The following is a 21,076-nucleotide window of genomic DNA, read 5'->3' on the forward strand; positions in this document are numbered from 1 at the left end:
CTCAAAATTCATGATCAGTGTGTCTAAACAAGCAATGGGTAATAGCTTTATATAAGCCAAAAATTATGGGTGATTCAAGACGATTAAATATAAAGCTTATGGGCTTAAATATAATTAAATGCGGCTTAATGACCATTAAAGAAAACCATTTCTGAACATTGTAGTAAAAATAAGTAATGGTAATTAAAGTGGCCGGCACCAAACATCTAACTTGCGTATAGAGCAAAAAGTTGGATCTCAATTACATTGGCCTGTTGTTGTATCCGCGCAAGTCCACTTCTTTTCTTAGCCCATTTACTTACTTAAATTCTCATTCTAGTATTTATAACTAAGGTTTTCTCAAGTTTGACCAACATAAAATTTCTTTTTTACAGATAGACACAAAACTTTGACAGGGAATTCAAATGGAAAATTCTCAATGACTCGTATATATGAAAGACAGAAGGGGATTTTTTTAAAATTATTCTTTACTGGATTGGTTCACACAGAATCTGAGTGGAGGAAACAGGAGAGGGGAGGATTGTGACTGATTTTTGGTGTCAGTGTATTGTTATTTTGGTAGTAGAGGAATTGCTTCATATAGTGGAAATATTACTTAAGGATAGTTTGCTAGATGGAGCTGCTTTCAAACTAATGTCGTACGGCTGCTACATCGGCCACCGACAGGTTTGTATCATTTTTGGTAAATAAAAGTTTATGTGATTTGAGTATCAGGAGTTCATCAGGGATATGACATACTTTCAAATTTAAAAAGCACTTACAAAAGTATTTATAAATCACTTACTAACAATGTCCTCACATTAAAAATGAGATTTGTTGATCTCATGATTTTGTAAATTAATAGTTAAATTCTTATTAGTTGGATCAACTTTTATTATGATTTTTGTCATTTGTTGCATAGGGATGTATTAGGCTATACTAAGCCATGTTTGCTTGTTTAGTTGATGTTTGTTTTGGGCTCTTGCCTCTCTTTCTTTTACATATATATATATATATATATATATATAAAGAATATACTATTTTTACAATATTTATTTTGATTTTAGCTCGCGGCTTGAGAGAGTTCATGCGCCACCAATATTTGAAAACTTTACAGATTATTGAACTGATTAAAGTACTTAACGTAAAAACAAAAAAATAATAATAGAAATTTATTATTAACAATAATAAATTTAAAAATAAAAATAGGTAAAAATAATAATATAATATATATAATTTAAAGGAAAGTGAAATATAATAATTATAGATTTTAATTATGTATTTGATAATAAAAATATAAATTTTTGAGCTTTTCCTTTTTTCCCTTTTACAATTTGGCCTTGAGTTTTTTATTAATAAAATATATGGGACAAGTAGGGCTCAGTCTGCACCCTGTAAGGCTTTGACTAATTATTTACGAGGTAGTGCCCATGGTTCAACTATTTTGGTCCTCTTCGCAACTTTCGAAAACCCGCCAACGTTCCACATAGCACGAATGCACTAATTTTTTTTTTAATAACTTGTTTGAGATATTTCATATATTTTAAAAGATTATTTATTATTTTATTTGTTAAGTAATATCACAAATTCTCAACTTCTCAATTTTAACTTTATTAATTAAAAGAAGATGATAGGTCAACTTCTCATTTGTCTATATATTTTATTAAAATAAAGAACAAAACTAGAAAAATATTTTATCTTTTTTATTTAAAATCTTTTTATTTTAAATTAGACAAAACTAGTATAGACTAATACAGTTCTCTCCATTATTTCAATGTTATCTTCTATTCTTTTTCTTCTGCAGCATGATTCTTATTTTCTTCCTCTTCTCTTTGTTGTTACGTTTTTTTTATTGGTGCCTTCTGCTTCTTAGATTTAAATCTGATAAGTAGTTTAAGTTTACTCACTCAATGAGTGTCTCATATGATACAATAATAACTGTTTAATTAAATCAAACAGTTGTAAGAGATTATATTTTAAAATGCAATTTCTTCATAAATTTCCTAAACTTGACTTCTAGTTAAGATAATTAACCCCAATTTCCTCAGGCAATACTTAATAGTTCACCAACCTAGTATGACTATATAGGGTCAATAGATATATTTTTATCTTTCACACAATTAACTAATTAAGTTGTTCTCCTTTCATATGGGAATCCAAACCAATGAATTTGGTACAATACTCACTTCACTTTGCCAAACATCTTCAACTCACACATATACACACACTACTACAAAAAAGGAAATATAAAACGGTTATTTTTCTTACTATATAATGGTTATGAACCATTGAGTAACTAGCGCTGAATATTCTATGATCATTTATTCAACGGTTTTTAACCGTTAAATATTTTTAATTTATTCAACGGTTTTTATAGAGCCGGTAATTCAAGCGGGCCGGGCTTATTCGGGCCGGGCTCAATTCAGGTCGGGCTTATTCGGGTCGGGCTTAAAGAATCCTACTCTTTTTAAAAAGCCCATATAACCAAGCCCGGCCCTAATGCCTTCGGGCTTCGGGCTTATTCGGGCCGGCCCGAATACCCGAAACTTTTTTAAAAATATTTTTTTATTTTTAATCAATTTTAATTTTTAAATAATTTTATTAAGCATAACATATTATTTTAACTGGAAATGAATAAAAAATAATAACTTATTAACTTTGTAGTTAAGTATTTAAGTAGTGTTACTGTTTTGTTGTATTATGTGCAATTTATTCATGAATGTTTCCTTTACTTGTAAATTAATGTCATATTTATTTAAATATTGCTCTTATCATAGTTATATAAAAATATTTATATATTTTAATTGAATCATATTATTTTAATTATGATCAAGTTAATCTCAATTCAACTACGGCTAAACCATTAATTTAAAATTATTGTCATGATTAGTTTAAAGTTTTTAATAACTTTTAGATAAATTATACTTTTTATTTTTAAGAATATGAAAAAATAGTCGTCATTATATTATATAAAATAAAATTATTTAATTATGGGTAAAATACTATTTTTTTGAATTTTTTTTAAATCTTTTATATTGTTTAAGTCCTATAAACAAAAAGTATTACTTTAGTTTATTTTATTTATTATGTTTGTTTAGTAGTAGAGCCGAAAATTCATACATGTCCAAATTTTATTTTTAAAATTATTTTTAATTTAAAATTAATTATCTTATTTTATAAAAAAATATAAAATATAATTTTTTGGACAAGAAAATGGTTTTAATATTAAAATATATTTTAATTATTATTTTGAGATATTTTATTTGATTAAAAATAATAAAAATGGAAAAATAAATATTTTTATTTTTTTTAAAATAACTATAGTAATACACTCAAATATATGGTATTTTAAAATAAAATGATATAAAACTTGAAAAATAATTAATATTTATTATATTATATATTTTTTCCTATTCGGGTATTCAGGCTAAGCCCGAACCCAATCGGGCTTGGCTCGAATTTTCTCGGGCCTATTCGGGCAGCCCGAATAGGCCCGAATAATAAAAAAATATTATTTTTTCGGGTTCGGGCCTAATTTTTGAAATTTTAAAATGAAAAATTGTGAGAGATAATATTCAATGGTTCTGAAATAAAACTACTGAATATTTTTAAATTATTCAACGGTTATTAATTAAAAATAATTGAATATATATACTTATTCAGCAGTTGTAAGATGAAACCGCTAAATAGTTTTGTGATCATATTCAACGGTTTTATCTTATAACCGTTGAATATTAGGACCTAATTTTTTCCATATTTTGCCTACATTTCTAGCAAGCCCCCTGCATTGTAAATTACAAAATGGTATTTCAGAATCCAGACACAAATTTCAGCCAATAATAGTTATGTTTATATATATAAATGTACAATGAATTCCTATAAAAAACTTATATACAACTTGAATTGCTTAAATGAAAGCAATTAGTGGTTAAATCATAAAGCTCCAAATTTCAAAATTTGCCTAAGTTTCCTAACTGTCATTGCTACTGGCTGTTGAAAGTAAATCATGCTTCAAAAATACCGTGTGCTAACTCTTCAAAGACTTCTTCCATTTGAGCATGAGTATACGTGTCAGAGTATGTATCCTCGTAGTATTATATGCAACAACACCAACAAAAAATTAAAATCATGTTTATTGATAAAAACTAATAAAATAGAATGGGAAGACAATTACATCATTCAGAAGAATTCCGGTTGGAGCATGTTGGATTATGTCCTTCATGAATTTCATGACAGCGTACCCATAATCCTTGACTTTGTTTGCTTGCTTTGGGCACTACAATCATACAATGGATAAAATAACTGAATAGTTAATTAATAATATAACATGACCTATACAGTGACATTTCTAACATAAGCAATGATAAATACATATACCTTGACAACTGTCCATGATGCTACTGTATCAAATCAACCGCTGCCCTTTACTAGTTAACGAAATTGTTGATTAATATCAGTGCGGTACATGACAATGGCCCTAACGTGAAATAGAAAACTTGACATGAAAAATATTCATACAAAAAGAACAAATTACATATATGCAAACAAATTAATCAACTTACTGATTAATCATTTCCACAATATGTAGTCTGTTAGACGGATGGCCACTTCGAATAGGGTCAAGGTACCACACCCTCCCTAAAGTTGGATTGATCACAAGCAACATCTAGTGTCCCCTATGACAAAAATTACAATTAGAAAGTATCATATAAATAATTAAATTTTGAATAAATTAAAGTGAAGCATCGTAAAGTAACTTACCCTTCACAATAAGGTGCTATAAATATTATGTTCTTGTCGGCACCATGTTGATGGAAGTACTTTGAAAGCTTCTGAGATATTTCTAGTCCTTGGTTAGGACTCATTATGTCATGGCTATAAGGAGAGACCATATGAGGACTGACAAATATAATCCTCCATGCTATATCTCTTCCAGCAAGCATAGTAGTGTAGAGGTTCCTTAAATGTCAAAATAAATAGAACAATATATGATTAAAGTGTGTGTGTGTATATATAGCTAAATGTATAATGAAAGGTTTTAGAAACATACCTCATATATAAGTTACATAGAGTAGTGATAGCCTCTGTATGGTTGAATAAATCATCCAACACTCATTGTTGACTTGGTCAAAAGACTATAGATCAGCATACATATCTGTAGGGAAAGGGAGCAGCACTCCTTCTTGCATCTCGGCATAGGTCTTAAGCAATTGTCAATTTTTGTTGGGTGTGACTTGACTTTTAGAGGCTTGAGGCTGAGGGGCTTTAGGCAGATGGGCTTGAGCGAGAACCAGTGTCTTCTGGGGAAATGTGATGGATTCCTTCGACTTGTCAGAGCTCTTCTTATCCCTTTCCCTCTTCCGCTTAGTAGTAAATGATTTCATAGCCTCTGGTGCTTTCTTTCCCACCGGCTTATCAACAGGCTAATTTTTCCAACATATAAGATTGTTAGATATCAACTATAAAAAAATGCAAAAAAAGTTAATTTTCTATTAGGAGTTTAACAAATATACCATTGGAGATGGTGCTGAAATACGAAAAAGATGAACTGGCCATGCAACAAAGCTGAGCAATGCATCTGCTATCGTCCTTGCATCCGGAGTGGGGTAGGGTAGATCATAATTAGGATCCTCAACTATCTTCAAAAAAACTTTCACTGTCCCTTCAAGGATGTGTTCATTGTGAAGCATTACTTGTCTAGCAATATTGTACATGCGCCTCAGTGCAACCACATGGCTGTCTTCTGCCAAACAATCAACGTCAGCTTTACCCTACATAAATTAAAAAAAGAAAAATTATGTAATATGAACAATAAAAGTAGTATTATGTGTAAGATTATAGTAAATGAATAATGATACCTCAAGTAGGAGCTGAGATGGGATTGTGCAACTATTATTCACACTAGGGCTACTGTCGCCCAGTGGAAACCCTAACTTATGCCAGCTCAATAGCATGTTGATGAGTTTAGATTGTTCTTGTATCTGTTGTGATTGTGCTAGTATCTGCTGCTTCTATTCCGCTAGCTCTTGCCTCAACTCTTGAACCTCAACAGAAGAAGCAACCTTTTTATTACGCTTGAACGCATCGCCAAAGTAATCTTTTCTTATGACTCCAAAGCCAACGCCCCGAACACGACTAGGATGGTCAGTATTCCCTAACGCCTTCTCCAATATATCCTCATCAACAGTTTAAGTGCTTGCTCATGCCTCCTGAGTTAAAGTCTCCTGTGAAGCAGAAAAAAGCAATGTTTATAAGTAAAAACTAATAACATTATATCAATATATCATTAATACTTACTATTGTTTCAACAACCGTTTTTGTTTTTAGGTTGTCAATATTGCCCATGCTTTATCCAACACTTGTAACTTTGATCAATTCCATACTTAAACAAGTAAAGTTTGCATGTCTAAGGAGAAATTGACTTCACATTGTCACAACTTAAACAAGGACAAACAATTCGCTCACAATTTTTTTTACCACAAACTTAACAAATTCTGCCACCCCATCCTAATATTCTTTAGATAGGCGATTGGCAGACATCCACTCCTTATCCATAATGCCCTTATTTAAGAAAGATGGTAAAAATAGAAAAGCATTCAGTGAATCACGAGTTTAATTACTTCAACAACTTTAACTATACTTATATTTGTTCTTTTCAAGAGAAAAATTAAAATTAAAAAAATTAACAGCCTAACAATTTCAAATAAGTATTCCCCAAGTATTATGCCCTTTCTTTACACTATTTTAACCTACAAAATTTTAAACTAATTTAAGAAATAAGATAGAAGTATAGTTAAACTCCCTCCAGACTATTATTAACAATGGTCATATTTGCAAGATTAAAATTTTTTAAAAAATTTGGTAGCATAACGGCATAAAACTAAGCATTTCCCAGGCTTACTATCCTTTTTTAACAAATTGAACATTAAAATAGCAAAAAATTCATATTAAAAATCACTCAATCAATCACATTTAACAATTGGTAGTAGACATAGAGCATTTTCGTTCAACCAAAATTCAAGCACATTGTATATGAAATCATCCCCATTGTAAATAATCATAATGTTCAAATAAAATACTCAAATTTTATACAATTTCTTAAAAAAAACTAACCTTTTTTTGTTTTGCCGACCCACGCACGTAACCACGGTTGAATGGAGATGAAGCACGAACCAAGCAACTAGAATGGAAGAGGAAGATGAAGTTAGGAAGAGAGAGAGGAAGAGGAAGAGGAAGAGGAAGAGGAAGAAGGAAAAGGAAGAGGGAAGAGGAAGAGAAAGAAGAGCGAAATGTAACGCAAAGCACTTATGTGTTTGCACACCATAAGACGAAAGACAAAAATGGCAATGAAGGCTTGTGATGGCGTTCCAACAGCAGAATATGGAAGGGTTTAGCCGGAAATATGGACTCGATGCTTGGGGAAGGAGATTCAACAGTGGGTATCTGGTTCTGCAGAGGAGAAATGAAGTTTTGAGTGTCTGAGAGTAATAGTTTCGGGAGATTGAAGAGACGATTTACATGAAATTATTCAACGGTTATCTTGAAAAACTGTTGAATAAATGTTTATTCAACGGTTCCTCAAGTAAATCGTTAAATATTATAAATGTTTATTCAACGGTTCTGGTTAAGCAACCGTTGAATAATAAGATGACGTCATAAGGCGGTTTCAAAAACGTTTATTCAATGGTTTTTTATTTTAACCGTTGAATATTCTAACACTTTATTCAACGGTTTCTTTTCCTGAACCATTGAATAATATGGTGATGTCACCAGGCATTTTTTTAAGGATTTTATTCAACAGTTTTTATATTTAACTATTGAATATATATAAATATATTCAATGATTGTTTTTTTAACCGCTGAATATTAGTTTTTCAAAATCCTGCCTTTTTTTATTCAACATTTTTTCTTATAACCGTTGAATATGGGGTGTTATATATACAGTATTTTTTAATAGTGACACATGACATACATTATATTGTACACAGGAAGCCACATGAAGCATAATTTCATTTAATCTTATGAAGTGCAAGGAGTTCATATCTAAACTATACTTGCACATTCATGAGTGGCTTCAAACATTACAATAATTAAGAGGCTGTCTTCACTCAATAGATGATTTAGTTTTGCCAAACACAAACAAGAAAGGAGCTTTATTATGAGTAATCACTAAAAGCCTGTTTCCATTATCATCATAAGAAACCCCAATATCTCCACAAGTATCTCCATGAGTTGGATAGAACACCATCTTATAATTCCAAGCCCCAGTCACAGCCTGAATTTTAAACCAACCACTTAATGTGTTTCCATGCCCAGCGAGTTTCACTTGCTCGGTCCCATCGACTTCGCTCACAACTATCAACTTTGCCGGAGTCTCAGCACAACTAAGTGGTGCAACCACCGTGAGCTCCAAGATATAGTTTGTTTCAAGCTCGGTGATTTTGTGTGGAGAAGAAATTGTGGTTCGCAAATCGTTGGAAAGTTCAGGAGAAGTTTGAACAACACTGAGAGAACACGATTCGTTGCTTTTGGAGGCTATGTCAATGCCACCACCTCGTCCCCAGATGGCTGGGAGGATTTAGTAAGAGTCTTCATTTTTAATGTTGTTGCCATCAGTGTCAACAAAATTTAGTCTGGGCGAAGCCAAGGCGAAGAAGAGGAAGAGGGCGAACAAGCCAGTTTTCATCATTAATTACTCGAGAAAACTTTCACTAAGTTATAGAGAGATGATACGTTGGTGAAGAAATGCATTACTACTGAAAATATCTTTCACAACGCATCTTTCATAGCGTTCTTTTACAAAATGCTCCTAAAAATAGAGACGAAACCTCTCAGAGCACTTAATTAAAAGAGCGCTCCTGTATGACAGTATTTAGGAGCGCTCATTATAAAGAGCACTCTGAAATTAAATATCAAAATGTTAAAAATTAAGTAGTCTTACCGTTCGAAAAGCACTTCTGTATATAAGAGCGCAGCGTTCTGATATATTTCGGAGCGCTCAATACGAGAGCGTTTTAAAAGCACTCCCTAAGGCAAAAAAAAAAAAAAGCTCATGTAATCTTATTTTGTAGTAGTGATAAGAGGTTGAGGCTTCAATTTATAGAGGTCACTAGATCTTGATAGTGGCATTTTAGGTATTTGATGGTGCAATAATTGTAATAATATAATATGAAAGGATGAATGGCCTCCTATTTCCAAGCATGTGATATATAATAATTCGTTAGTATTACAAGGTCATGTATGATTGTGTTGTCATTTTTTTATTTTTAAATATTATTTTGTAATACAATTTTTAAAATTAGTTTTCAAACAAAACAAAAAGAAAATATTTGATTATATTAATTTAAAAATAATTTTACAATTAAAAAATTGACTGACAGTGGTGGTCAATCACTAGCAATTAATGGTGGTGGTTTATGATACTCTCTTCATCCACTTTATAAGACATTTTTGAGGGAGATTCAACATCCCAAAATATGAGAAACATTAACAACATAAGGTTCTATAAAGGGTTAAGGTTCATTTTTATCCTGAACTCTTTTTCGAAAAATGTTGGGTACCCTCTACTAATAAGTAAGACAATTTTTCCTTTGAACCATTTTTCCGAGGAGCCAAAAATCCTTATATTTAACTTTGCTCATTTTTTGGTGACGTGATATGCAGGTGGGGTTAATGCACAGTGACAAGTATAACTTTGATAATGTAGTTTGTTGCTAATTTCATCATACTCTATTTTTAGGAGTGCTCAGCACTCTAAAATCTTATTAAAATAAATTAAATATTTAATAATTTAAATATTATTACTTATAAATATTCATCCAAAATTTATAAATTATTTTAAAATATTTACAATGCAAACTAGATTTATAAAAATTTATAGATGGTTTGTAAATTATGTGTGAAAATTTATAAATAATAATAATATTTACGAATAATAAATATGCATGCTTGGGACTCTCCTTGGAGGAACCACCATTTTTCTCTTCCATGGTGCTCTTGCAAGCTATGGTTTCAACTCTAGTTTCTTCTTTGGCGTCCTAGGTGGGTCTAGATCATACCATTTGGTTGGCTTTTCGAGTAGTGGTTGTCTTACACTTAGGGGAGTTGAATACTCCATGTAATAATCAAACTTGTCAAACGGCTCACAAATTTTTGTAAATATTATTATTATTATTTACAAATCTTCACACACAATTTACAAGTCATCTATAAGTTTGTGAAAAACTAGTTTGAGTTATCAATATTTAAAAAATAATTTATAAATTTTTTATTATTATTTATAAATAATAATAATGAAATTATTAATATTGAAATATTCAATATTTTAACATTATTTATTAAATTTTGTTTTGATAAGACTTAGAATGCCCAGCATTTTTAGAAAAAGAGTTCAAAAGAAAATTAATATCAAAAGATATGATTAGAGTTTTACTTGTTATTGTGAATGGCCTCACACACATGTTACGTAAGCAGAAAATAATAAAGTCAACAAGTGACTAATGAAATGGGTTTTTTGCTCCTTAGAATAATGGTTTAAGAGTTAAATTACTCTACTTATCTGTATAGATGCCCAGCGCTCCTTCTAAAAAGGTTCAGCTATAAAAATAAATTTGACCCTTTTATAGATGATATTTTTCTAATATTACTATTTTTATATATTCTCTCCCCTTAATATTCTTTTACAAATACAGTATTAGATGAATAGTATTTTTAAAAGCATATATTTTTATTAAAAAATGATTATAAAGTGTATTTAATGAGTTTTATTGATGAATGTTATTTTATTTAAAAATGATTTATAAATTAGGACAGAGGTAGTAGTGATTAACAATGAGTGATGGCATTTTTCATTAATGCTAAAATATAATGTGCTTTTAAAAAACGAGAGCATGAGGGCTCCAATTTATAGAACTCACTCGATCTTGATGAGTGGCATTTTAGGCATTGAATGGCGCAATAATTGTAAGAAAATAATACAAATTGATGAGTCGCTTTCTGTTTTTTTTTTTTGTTGGTCCTGGAAAGTCGCTTTCCGTTTCAAATAATGTAAAATGAAGAATAGTATATAATTGTCACCAGAAGATGACACGCATAATATTGAGATCTTCTTTTTAAAGTTGTAATTAACATGTCCAAATCTACAGACATGCTAGCTTTAGACCTGTTCCACATTCCAAATAAATCTTCTATGAGGTTTTATTTGAATTGTTTAAATCTTTATACATTTTTTAAAATTTAATAAGCAGATTTTAATATGTTGGTACTCAATTAGAGATTCGTTATAATTTGATGGCAGAATTGTTTGATAAGAACAATTGAGTACTCCAATTATATTGATGTAGTTACTTTAATTTAGTACTGGATTTGGTCTAATGCACAAGCATATTAATTAGAAAATGCATCAAGTCGCATGGAATCCAAAATAAATCACACGGATTTCACGTTGCAAATCACAGTGGCTATAAATTAAATATTTTATAGGAGATTAAATTTAAAATTTGAACTGTCTAAATGTTAATTTAATGGTTAGAAACAAAAGAGGAGAGGAAGAGGAAGTAAAGAAAGAGGAGAGAATCTCTCCCCTTTTATAACGGGTCAGCACTCTTAGTGAACAGTTATCCACTTCCAACACCTAATTAGGCTCTATAATTAATCTCAATTAAAATCTCAATCAATTCCTAATCAATTTTAAGTCCTCAAGACAAAAATTGGAATTAACACAATTTTTTGAAATTATTTAATAAAACTTAAAATTAAAAAAAAAATAGGGATTCCCAAAAGACAACAACATCAAGGAGTTTAGGACATTTATAGCCCAAAAATATGAGCATAACGCCCACAGCATCAGCAGAGAAGCAATAATACTTCCAGGACAAAATACGGCTCCACCTAATCATAACAAATCAATAATTTTCACATTTTGTCCGCTCGGCTACAAAGTGCTCAAAATTATCCTAAACGCTAACATCCATATCCAAGACTTAATTTAACATACAATAAGATCCAAGGTCATGGCAACTAGACAATGAAAACAATGCAACATACATGTGCCGAGCCTTCGAGACAAAAGGAGCCAAAGGCTCATATTTTTCCAAAATTTTGCCCGAATTCTCACCTGAAAAATTGTAAGAGATAACATATGAGATTTAATGTTTCAGTAACAATTAAATATTCTAAGCTATACTAGCATATATACCAATTGAAAACAAATTTGCTATTCATATTTTGCATATCTAAATTCTTCGCAATCTGTTCACAACTCTCTTTCAAACATGAATGGGAATGCCAATTTTCACAATCACATAGAATTTTTTATGTCACATTCCAAAAATTAGGCATGACTGGCACGGGATATATGCACAAATCTACATCCTTTAAGGTTTGATTAAGGAAACTTTAGTCTAATATTTTAACTCATTTAAAACAGGATGCAAATTTATTATAACATTTTTATACAAATAAAAATAAATTCTTAAACTTTTCATAAAAATTTCGACAGGACTTCTCCTATAAACAGGACTTTCCAAATTCTTTACAACATCAATGTACAATCCAAATCAGAAATGCGGAGCTTTGCTCCTCCATAGTAGATAGACAAATAGATAATAGATCAAAATCTCATCTATAGTTAACATGGAGAAACTAATCATAAATTCAAAATATAATAAATAATTAAACATTTACATCAGAAGGGATGTAGCCTCAAAAGATCCTCTAATCGATCCAGCAATGAGCCCTCAAAAGACAGTAGAAGGTACAGCATCAATTATACTATTTGAGAACAAATAAATGCTTTCTGGTAAATAATGTCCCAATATTAATAAAATTTCAAAAGGGTAAAATAAATAAATGATAATGATTATATAAATTAAAGAGACAACAATTTCCATAAAAAAAATTAACAAACTTTGGAATAAAATGGCTTTATAAAATTTTAAATAAAATCTTAAACCATTAAACTACCATAACAAATATTATTATCATTTGATTTCAAAAAAATAAATAAATAAAATAAATAATTATAAATAAATTATTCTGGTGAATAATGTCCTAATATTAACAAAATTTTAAAAGGGTAAAATAAATAAATGACAATGATTATATAAATTAAAGACACAGCAATTTCCATTAACAAATAACAAACTTTGGAATGAAATGGCTCTATAAACTTTTAAATAAAATTTTAAACCATTAAACTATCATAGCAAATATTATTATCATTTCATTTCAAAAAAGCAAATAAATAAAATAAATAATTATGAATAAATTACTAATTAAAAACCAATGTGATGTAAAATCAATAAAAAATTAAATTTATAACTATAGGGACTTATTAGAATAATTAACAAACGTGGACACATAATCCATGAGAGTAAATAACCTATGCCATGAAATAGATGATGATATACAGTCCACAAGGGTAAATAATTAAATATGGTTGAAGCCACAAAACAGATGTGAATACACAGTTCACGAGGTTAACTAACTACATGTGGTTGAAGCCATGAAACAGATGTTGTTATAAGACCCACGAATAACAGACGTGAGAATAGAGCCCACGAAAATCAACTAGCTAATCATTGACCTAGGCGTGCTAAGGGCTAACGGGACTGCCATTAGCAACCAGTGTTTTGTATAAAGTTTCTTTTTAAAATCACTTTTAAACATGCGAGAAATCATCACTTTCAAAATCTAATTTCTCTTCTCAATATCAAACTTGAATGAAGCATATAAAAACATCAATCTTTTTAAATATGAAAATTCATAGCTAATATCTCATAAATTGTTTAGTAATTTTTATAATTGACTTTATCAAATAAAGGACTATTAGAATTTATAAAAGTATTTTTGTCAATTTAAAAAGTATAAATCATGACTCCAAAAAATAAAACAATTTAATTAACAAAAGTAGCTAATATAAAAAAAATATAAATATATGTAAATTATTAAAGCAATATTTTGATAAAGAAAATTTTTAATAAATAAATTAATTAGAATATTAGTCACTTACCTAAAGTATTTTTTAAAAATTTATAGTTTACCTATTTACCACTTGAGTCGAACTTTTCCTCTTCCAAACACCCTCTAATCAACAATGGTGGAAGCTAGATGAAGGAGGTGTTGTTGCTCGAACAGCGAAGACGAGGGAGATGAATGTTGGCTAGCGACGCGTAAAATAGGGGAAGACAGAGGAGAACTGATGGCAGCAAGAATTATACAGAAATTGACGGTGAAGGGAGAAGACTGCATCGATCTGAACTAGGAAAGGAAAGAAACCATGAACTTAGCTAATCAGTGGCGGACGAAGTAGAGGTTCACACCGGGTACGGTTGAAACAGGAAGGAGCAAGACAAAGATGCAGAGGAAGCACGAAGGGAGAGAGAGAAAATTAGAGCACCTCCCTTTTGACTGACTCTGGAAATTACCCGAAGAAGCCAAGAAAGAAAGGGAAAAAATATCTAATTCGAATTAGGGTAATTTGGTAATTTCATAAAGTAAAAAGCGAAAAATGAATTTCCCTTGCTTCAATCTGATTCGAACATGAGACCTAATGGTTAATATTTGCACCTTCTTCCACTAAAATCCCTTCTAGGCAATATATTCTTCAAAACTAATATAATTACCATTTAAAGATATTATTGCACCTCTAATTTTTCTTAAATTCCTTCGCTATTACACTTAAAGTAAATCATTAAAGCAATTAATGTGGATACACAAACTCTTTCTTATGGCTCCCTTTCTCCTTAGTTTTGCTAGTTGGAGCTTAGATTGAGGACATACTTCACCAAAAATGTATTGCCTTATAAACCAAACAAAGGCGTAGTCACAAATAAGAAGGCAAACGAAGGCTACATAGGAATGAAGAAATGCAGCAGGAGAGACTTCACGAAATTCTTCACGTCCCTTATGTTATGCATCTTCTCATAAAACCTCCATTTCTCTCTCACACCCAAGGCCTTGACCTAATTCTAGGTCCATTCATTATATCTCTTTCCCATACTTCTACTTGGGCCCTCCCACTAAAGATCTGCATCCGATTTAGCTTTGATTCTTATGAACATGGGTAAATTTATATTCAACTTTGTGTGGACAATTCCAAAAATTCACTTGTCACACATCCCGGGGTTATTTATGCATCAATAAAGGACCTATTATGCTAAGGAATAAACTTGTCTATTGGCGTCCTATTTAAGTATGGCTTCGATTCACGGTTCTTTTTTTCACCATTATGCTCTTACTCTCTTGTACTACAGTAGAGATATCCTGCAAGAATGGAAGAGTGGCTATAGCAGATGATCATTTCCAAAGAGTTTTGAACATTACTTTTAATGGTCATGCTAGGTGGATTTTGGATCCTGGAATTCTAGTGGAATGTCTACTATAAAAAAGTCACTTGAGTTAAACGTACAACCTACTAACCCAAGGCCACTTGAATGCACTGGTTTGTCTTTGCCAGAATATAATATGTGACATTAGCCAAAAAATCTTATGCTAGCTGCAAATTGTTGGCTCCAGCCAGTTTGGTTATTACATTCTTGCTTGGTCAGTATGTCATTTTTCCACTACTTTTCCTGACACTTTCATTACAGAAAAACTAATTGAACATATGTGGATGACATAGCTCAAATAAAGAAGGAACCGTCTTTGGCAACTCACTTTTATCAAGGGGGATGAGTTGCTTGTTCCATTAAAATTATTTGGTGCATTCCCATTACTAGATACTATCGAACTCGCCTTGAGGACAAGATGTGGAGCAGTTTTGGGTTTTCTAAATACAATTGGCAAAACTGTAGTTGAGATCCAACTTCAATATTTGATCACTCGAGCTTTAATGCTGGATGGTATTGTGGCTTTTGGACTTATCAAAGATAGAGTTACCTATATATATATATATATATATATATATATGCGCACGCATATTCAATGCCAAGTGCATTGTGGTCTCCTCCAATTTTGTTTCTTGGAATGGTTTGGATCCACATACATGTCCAACGCCTTAATTGCTTTTAAAGATATTAGCTCCAGCTTCGTGGAGAACAAGGTCTATTCAATTAATGGAGGTCATGTCATGAATATGCTTTATCTTAGCATGGGCTGGACCATGAGGCAACTTATGAGAAAATGGGCAGAGATTCCATCAATTGGACTTAGGGAGAGTCGTTTGGTGATATGAAGATAACATTACGGTATCGGTGAGAGTCTACATGGAATTCATTATTGGCATTTCCTTTGCTCCTTTTTGTTCTTCCTTCCTCCGTTGCATTGCTGTTAATGTCTTAGGGTGTTCTTTTCCATTGGAATCGCCTTTGGTTTCATATATAATTAATTTTGGCATGTATAGAAATATTTAGATAATTTTAAAAACATAATTTTTTATAATAATTAATTTTGACATATATAATGGGTATTTTGATTTTCTTAAGAAAATCATGATTTTTAATTTATAATTGATTTTGACTTGCAATAAAGTGTTTGGATATATTTTCAAAAACTATGATTTTACCTGATTTTTAATTCTATTTAAAATCATTTTTATTAATCAATTATATCCCATCACATAGTCCAATTTAAAATTAATTATATTAATTAATTTTTTTATATATAATCAATTTTTTTCTGACAGATATCTAGACAGATGGATATGAGACCTTTTTCTAGTTATCTGGTACTAGTTGCAGACTTGCATAAAACAAATATTAACCCCTTCAAAATCTGTATCAACAGAAAAGGGTACGCAGCATTAATTCAAGTTGTACCTTACTTTAAGTGTACTATATACAAGAGCCGAGGGTTTTGTTTTTACCTATCAACTTTAATTTACCCAAAAAATTATTAAGAATCGTAAATTTAAATATGAGTTAATTATGTCTCTTAATTTTAAACATTTTCTCGTTCATTACTTTGCTGTTTTTTCATTATTAGTTGACCATTAATAGACTTCATATTACATTTTTAATATTTTTTAAAACGGACAAAAGAAAAAAAACTAATGCACAAGAGTTACAGAAATGAAGCCAAAACGTGTTCCTTTACCCCTTCATTAAGCCAATAAAATGTCTAACATTTACATTTGTAACATTTTAGTTGATTGCCTGTTTTCATTCAGAGTCCTAACACTATAAATAGGACACGCTTTGTTGTAAGAGAGCTCATACTAGAAATAAAATTCAGAGTTTTCTCTTTTCATTCTGTTTCTGTGCCATTTTGATATCAGAGCTGGTCTAGAGAGCGAGAGAGTGAGTTACAGTTGAGAAAGTATGCCGGAGAGAAGAGAGATTCAGTGGAGGAGTCCCTGATGTCTTCGCATTTTGAAATCCAGGCGTTTTCTCAGAAAAATAACATCACCATCGTGCTCAGGAGGTCTGAAAACGTAGAACAGGAGGTTCCCCGTCACCGGAAACCAACCCACACGCCGTCACGTGCTGCCGTCAGAAGATCACGCGCCTCGCAGCCGATACACGCGCCGTCACGCGCCATCCGAAAGTTGAAGACACTGACGTCATCTGACACGTCATCGATCTGACCGGTCAATGACAGTTCAGCCCAATAGTACTCTGCCACGTGTCATCGTCACCACGTCACTATACCTAGTCAGCCAATTTTTCAAAAATTATATTTTTGCCCCAAATCTTTCGGTAATTTCATATTGACCCTAAAATTTTCTAAAATTTCATTTTAACCCCTAAACTTTCCTAAAATTACACTTTTGCCCCTCAATTTTACCTGAATTCCATTTTAACCCCTATATTTTTCATAAATTACAATTTGACCCCCTTATTCTTCCAGAATCTCCATCTTACTCCCTAGACTGTCCAAAATCCCCATTTTGCCTCTAGCCTTTTTAAAAATCCCATTCAACCCCTATATCCTTCAACGTTTCCATCTATACCCCAATCTTTCCCATATCCCTAGCCTTGACACCTATCCAAAATGCCTCCTAGACGTAGACATGTGCACGAGGTTGAGATGGAAGAGATGAGACATAGGATACGAGAGTTGGAAGCCACTATGGAATTGCAGCGAACTCTGTTAAACAACAATAGAGAAAACTTAGAGGGAGATTCGGGAAGTAGTAGTTTGTCATCCACCGACAACCGTCGCCGTCCACGACAACAATAATTCTACCCTAATGACATCAAGGTCGACATTCCTGAATTCGAGGGAAGGCTCCAGCTAGACGAGTTTGTAGATTGGCTACAAACTGTTGAACGAGTATTTGAATACAAGGAGATTCTAGATGTGCAAAAAGTCAAGATTGTCGCCCTCAAACTCAAGAAACATGCTTCTATTTGGTGGGAAAACCTTAGACGGAAGCGGGAACGTGAGGGAAAGCATAAAATTAAGACTTGGGAGAAAATGAAACGCCAACTCACTAGAAAATTTTTGCCAGATCATTACCACTAGGATAATTTTATCCAGCTGCAAAATCTTCGACAGAGATCTTTATCTGTAGAAGAATATACTAGGGAGTTTGAACAACTCATGATGAAGTATGACATTCAAGAGAAGGAGGAGCAAACAATAGCCCGGTACCTTGCAGGCTTAAACACAAATATCAGTCGTCCAGTCCAGCTTCAGCAATATTAGACCTTGGATGATGTCATCCGTCTAGCCATGCGTGTTAAGAAGCAGACGCCTAAGAGATCTACTTTCCAGCCTTTGTCCTCTAAGGGTTATCTAGAAGGCCATAAGATGGAATTTTAGCAAACCAACTTCTCAAGCAAACCACAACCTACTGCTATGTGCAAACCACCATCCAATGCTGTTAGGGAATCTGGTTCTAAAGTAGTCAAATGCTTTAAATGCCAAGGATTTGGCCACATTATTGCAGACTGTCCTGCTCGAAGGGTTGTCACCATTAGGGAAGGATCAGGGTATGAAGCACTTGAAGAAGATGAGGAGGACACTGAGTTCTACAGTACTGATCCCGTATATGACGAGGAGGTCACACCTGCTAATCAAGGAGAAGCATTAGTGCTTAGACAAAGTTTGCATACAACAGTAGTCAAAGAAGAACCTTGGCTATGACGTAACATTTTTCACACTCATCGCACGGCCCAAGGAAAAGTTTGTAATGTCATCATTGACAGTGAAAGCTGTGAAAATGTAGTATTTGACTACATGATGGAGAAATTGAAGTTGCCAACACAAGATCATCCGCAACCTTACAAGCTTCACTGGCTGAACAAAGGGAATGAGGTAAAAGTTTCAAAACAATGCCTTGTGACCTTTTCTATTGGGAATCAATATTGTGATGAAATTTTATGTGATGTTGTTCCTATGGATGCATGCCACCTTCTCTTGGGGAGGCCATGGTAATATGACCGACATGCTATGCACAACGGACTAGCGAACACCTATTCTTTTATGAAAGATGGTGTCAAGTTCACATTAGCGCCTCTGCCACCCAGTGAGATTAGCCAATCCTCAAGGGAATCTAGTGTCTCTAAACCATTAGTGTCTTTGATGATTAAGGAGGAATTCAAGGTGTCAAAATCTGAAGCCCAAATGATGAGCTTTATTTTGGTGCTTGAGGTGAACGACGAGACGGCCAATCTACCTGGAGTCATTCCGCTATTGTTAGAATTTCCAGATGAAATATCTGATGAGATACCACTAGGGTTGCCTCCAATGCGAGACATACAGCATGCCATTGACTTCGTTTCAGGAGCAGTCATTCCTAATAAGCCTGCTTACAGGATAAGTCCCCAGGAACATGCCAAAGTCCAACGGCAAGTTGAAGAGTTGTTGAAGAAAAGGTTAGTTCGAGAAAGTTTCAGCCCTTATGCTGTACCTGTTCTTCTAGTACCTAAGAAGGATGGATGTTGGAGAATATGCATTGACTGTCGAGCCGTCAACAAGATCACTATTAAGTATCAGTTTCTGATACCTCAACTTGATGATATGCTAGACCAGTTGCATGGTGCCACTACTTTCTCTAAAATTAACCTTCATAGTGGGTACCATCAAATCAGAATTTGGCCAGGAGATGAGTGGAAGACCGCTTTCAAGACCAGAGATGGCTTATATGAATGGAATGTCATGCCTTTTAGGTTAACAAATGCCCCTAACATATTTATGCGCTTGATAAATCAGGTATTGAGACCCTTCATTGGCAAATTTATTGTTGTGTACTTTGACGATATTCTTATTTATAGTAAGAATCAAGAGGAGCATTTAGATCACTTACGGCAAGTTTTGCAAACCTTGCGTGAACAGAAGCTTTATGCAAATCTCAAGAAGTGCACCTTCCTTACCAGCGAAGTTGTGTTCTTGGGTTACATCATTACCACAGAGGGTGTTCACGTTGATCCAAGCAAAGTTGCAGCCATTGATCGTTGGCCAATTCTAAAATCTATCCAGGAGGTTCGAAACTTCCATAGATTAGCTTCTTTCTACAGGAGGTTCATCCATAATTTTAGCTCAATTGCTGCACCACTTACAGATTGCACCAAAGGAGAGAAGTTTTAGTGGACAGAGCAAGCTTAGAAAAGCTTTGAGGAGCTCAAGAAGAAGTTAACTGAAGCTCTAGTCCTAGCTCTTCCTAACTTTGACCAGGTGTTTGAAGTTAGTTGTGATACTTCTAACACCAGTATTGGTGCTGTCTTAAGCCTGGAGGGCCATCCCATTTCCTTTTTTAGTAAGAAGCTTAATGATGCCAAGCTTAGATATTCTACCTATGATAAGGAATTCTATGCCATTGTTTGAGCTCTCCAATATTGGAGTCATTATCTCCTGAATAAAGAGTTCATACTTTTTTATAATCATGAGGCTCTCAAGTATTTGAATTCTCAGCAGAAGATCAGTCGCAGACATGCTTGTTGGAGTGAACTCTTACAGTCTTATCCATTTCTTATCAAACATAAGGCTGGAACTCTGAACTCCGTAGCTGATGCCCTTAGTCGTTACCATGTGCTACTTACAATACTACAAACCAAGGTTGTTGGATTTGACCTTGTCAAAGAGTTGTATCAGGATGATCCTGATTTTCGAGGAGTGTGGGAAGCAACTATAAATCAACCTTTCCACCAGTTTTATAGACACGACGGGTTTTTATTTTGAGGTAAAACCCTCTGTATTCTACAGGGTTCCTTGA

This window comes from Prosopis cineraria, unplaced genomic scaffold (assembly GCF_029017545.1).
Source record: "Prosopis cineraria cultivar Desert tree isolate PC_DT_omini unplaced genomic scaffold, ASM2901754v1 PC12, whole genome shotgun sequence".
Classification (NCBI taxonomy): Eukaryota; Viridiplantae; Streptophyta; class Magnoliopsida; order Fabales; family Fabaceae; genus Prosopis; species Prosopis cineraria.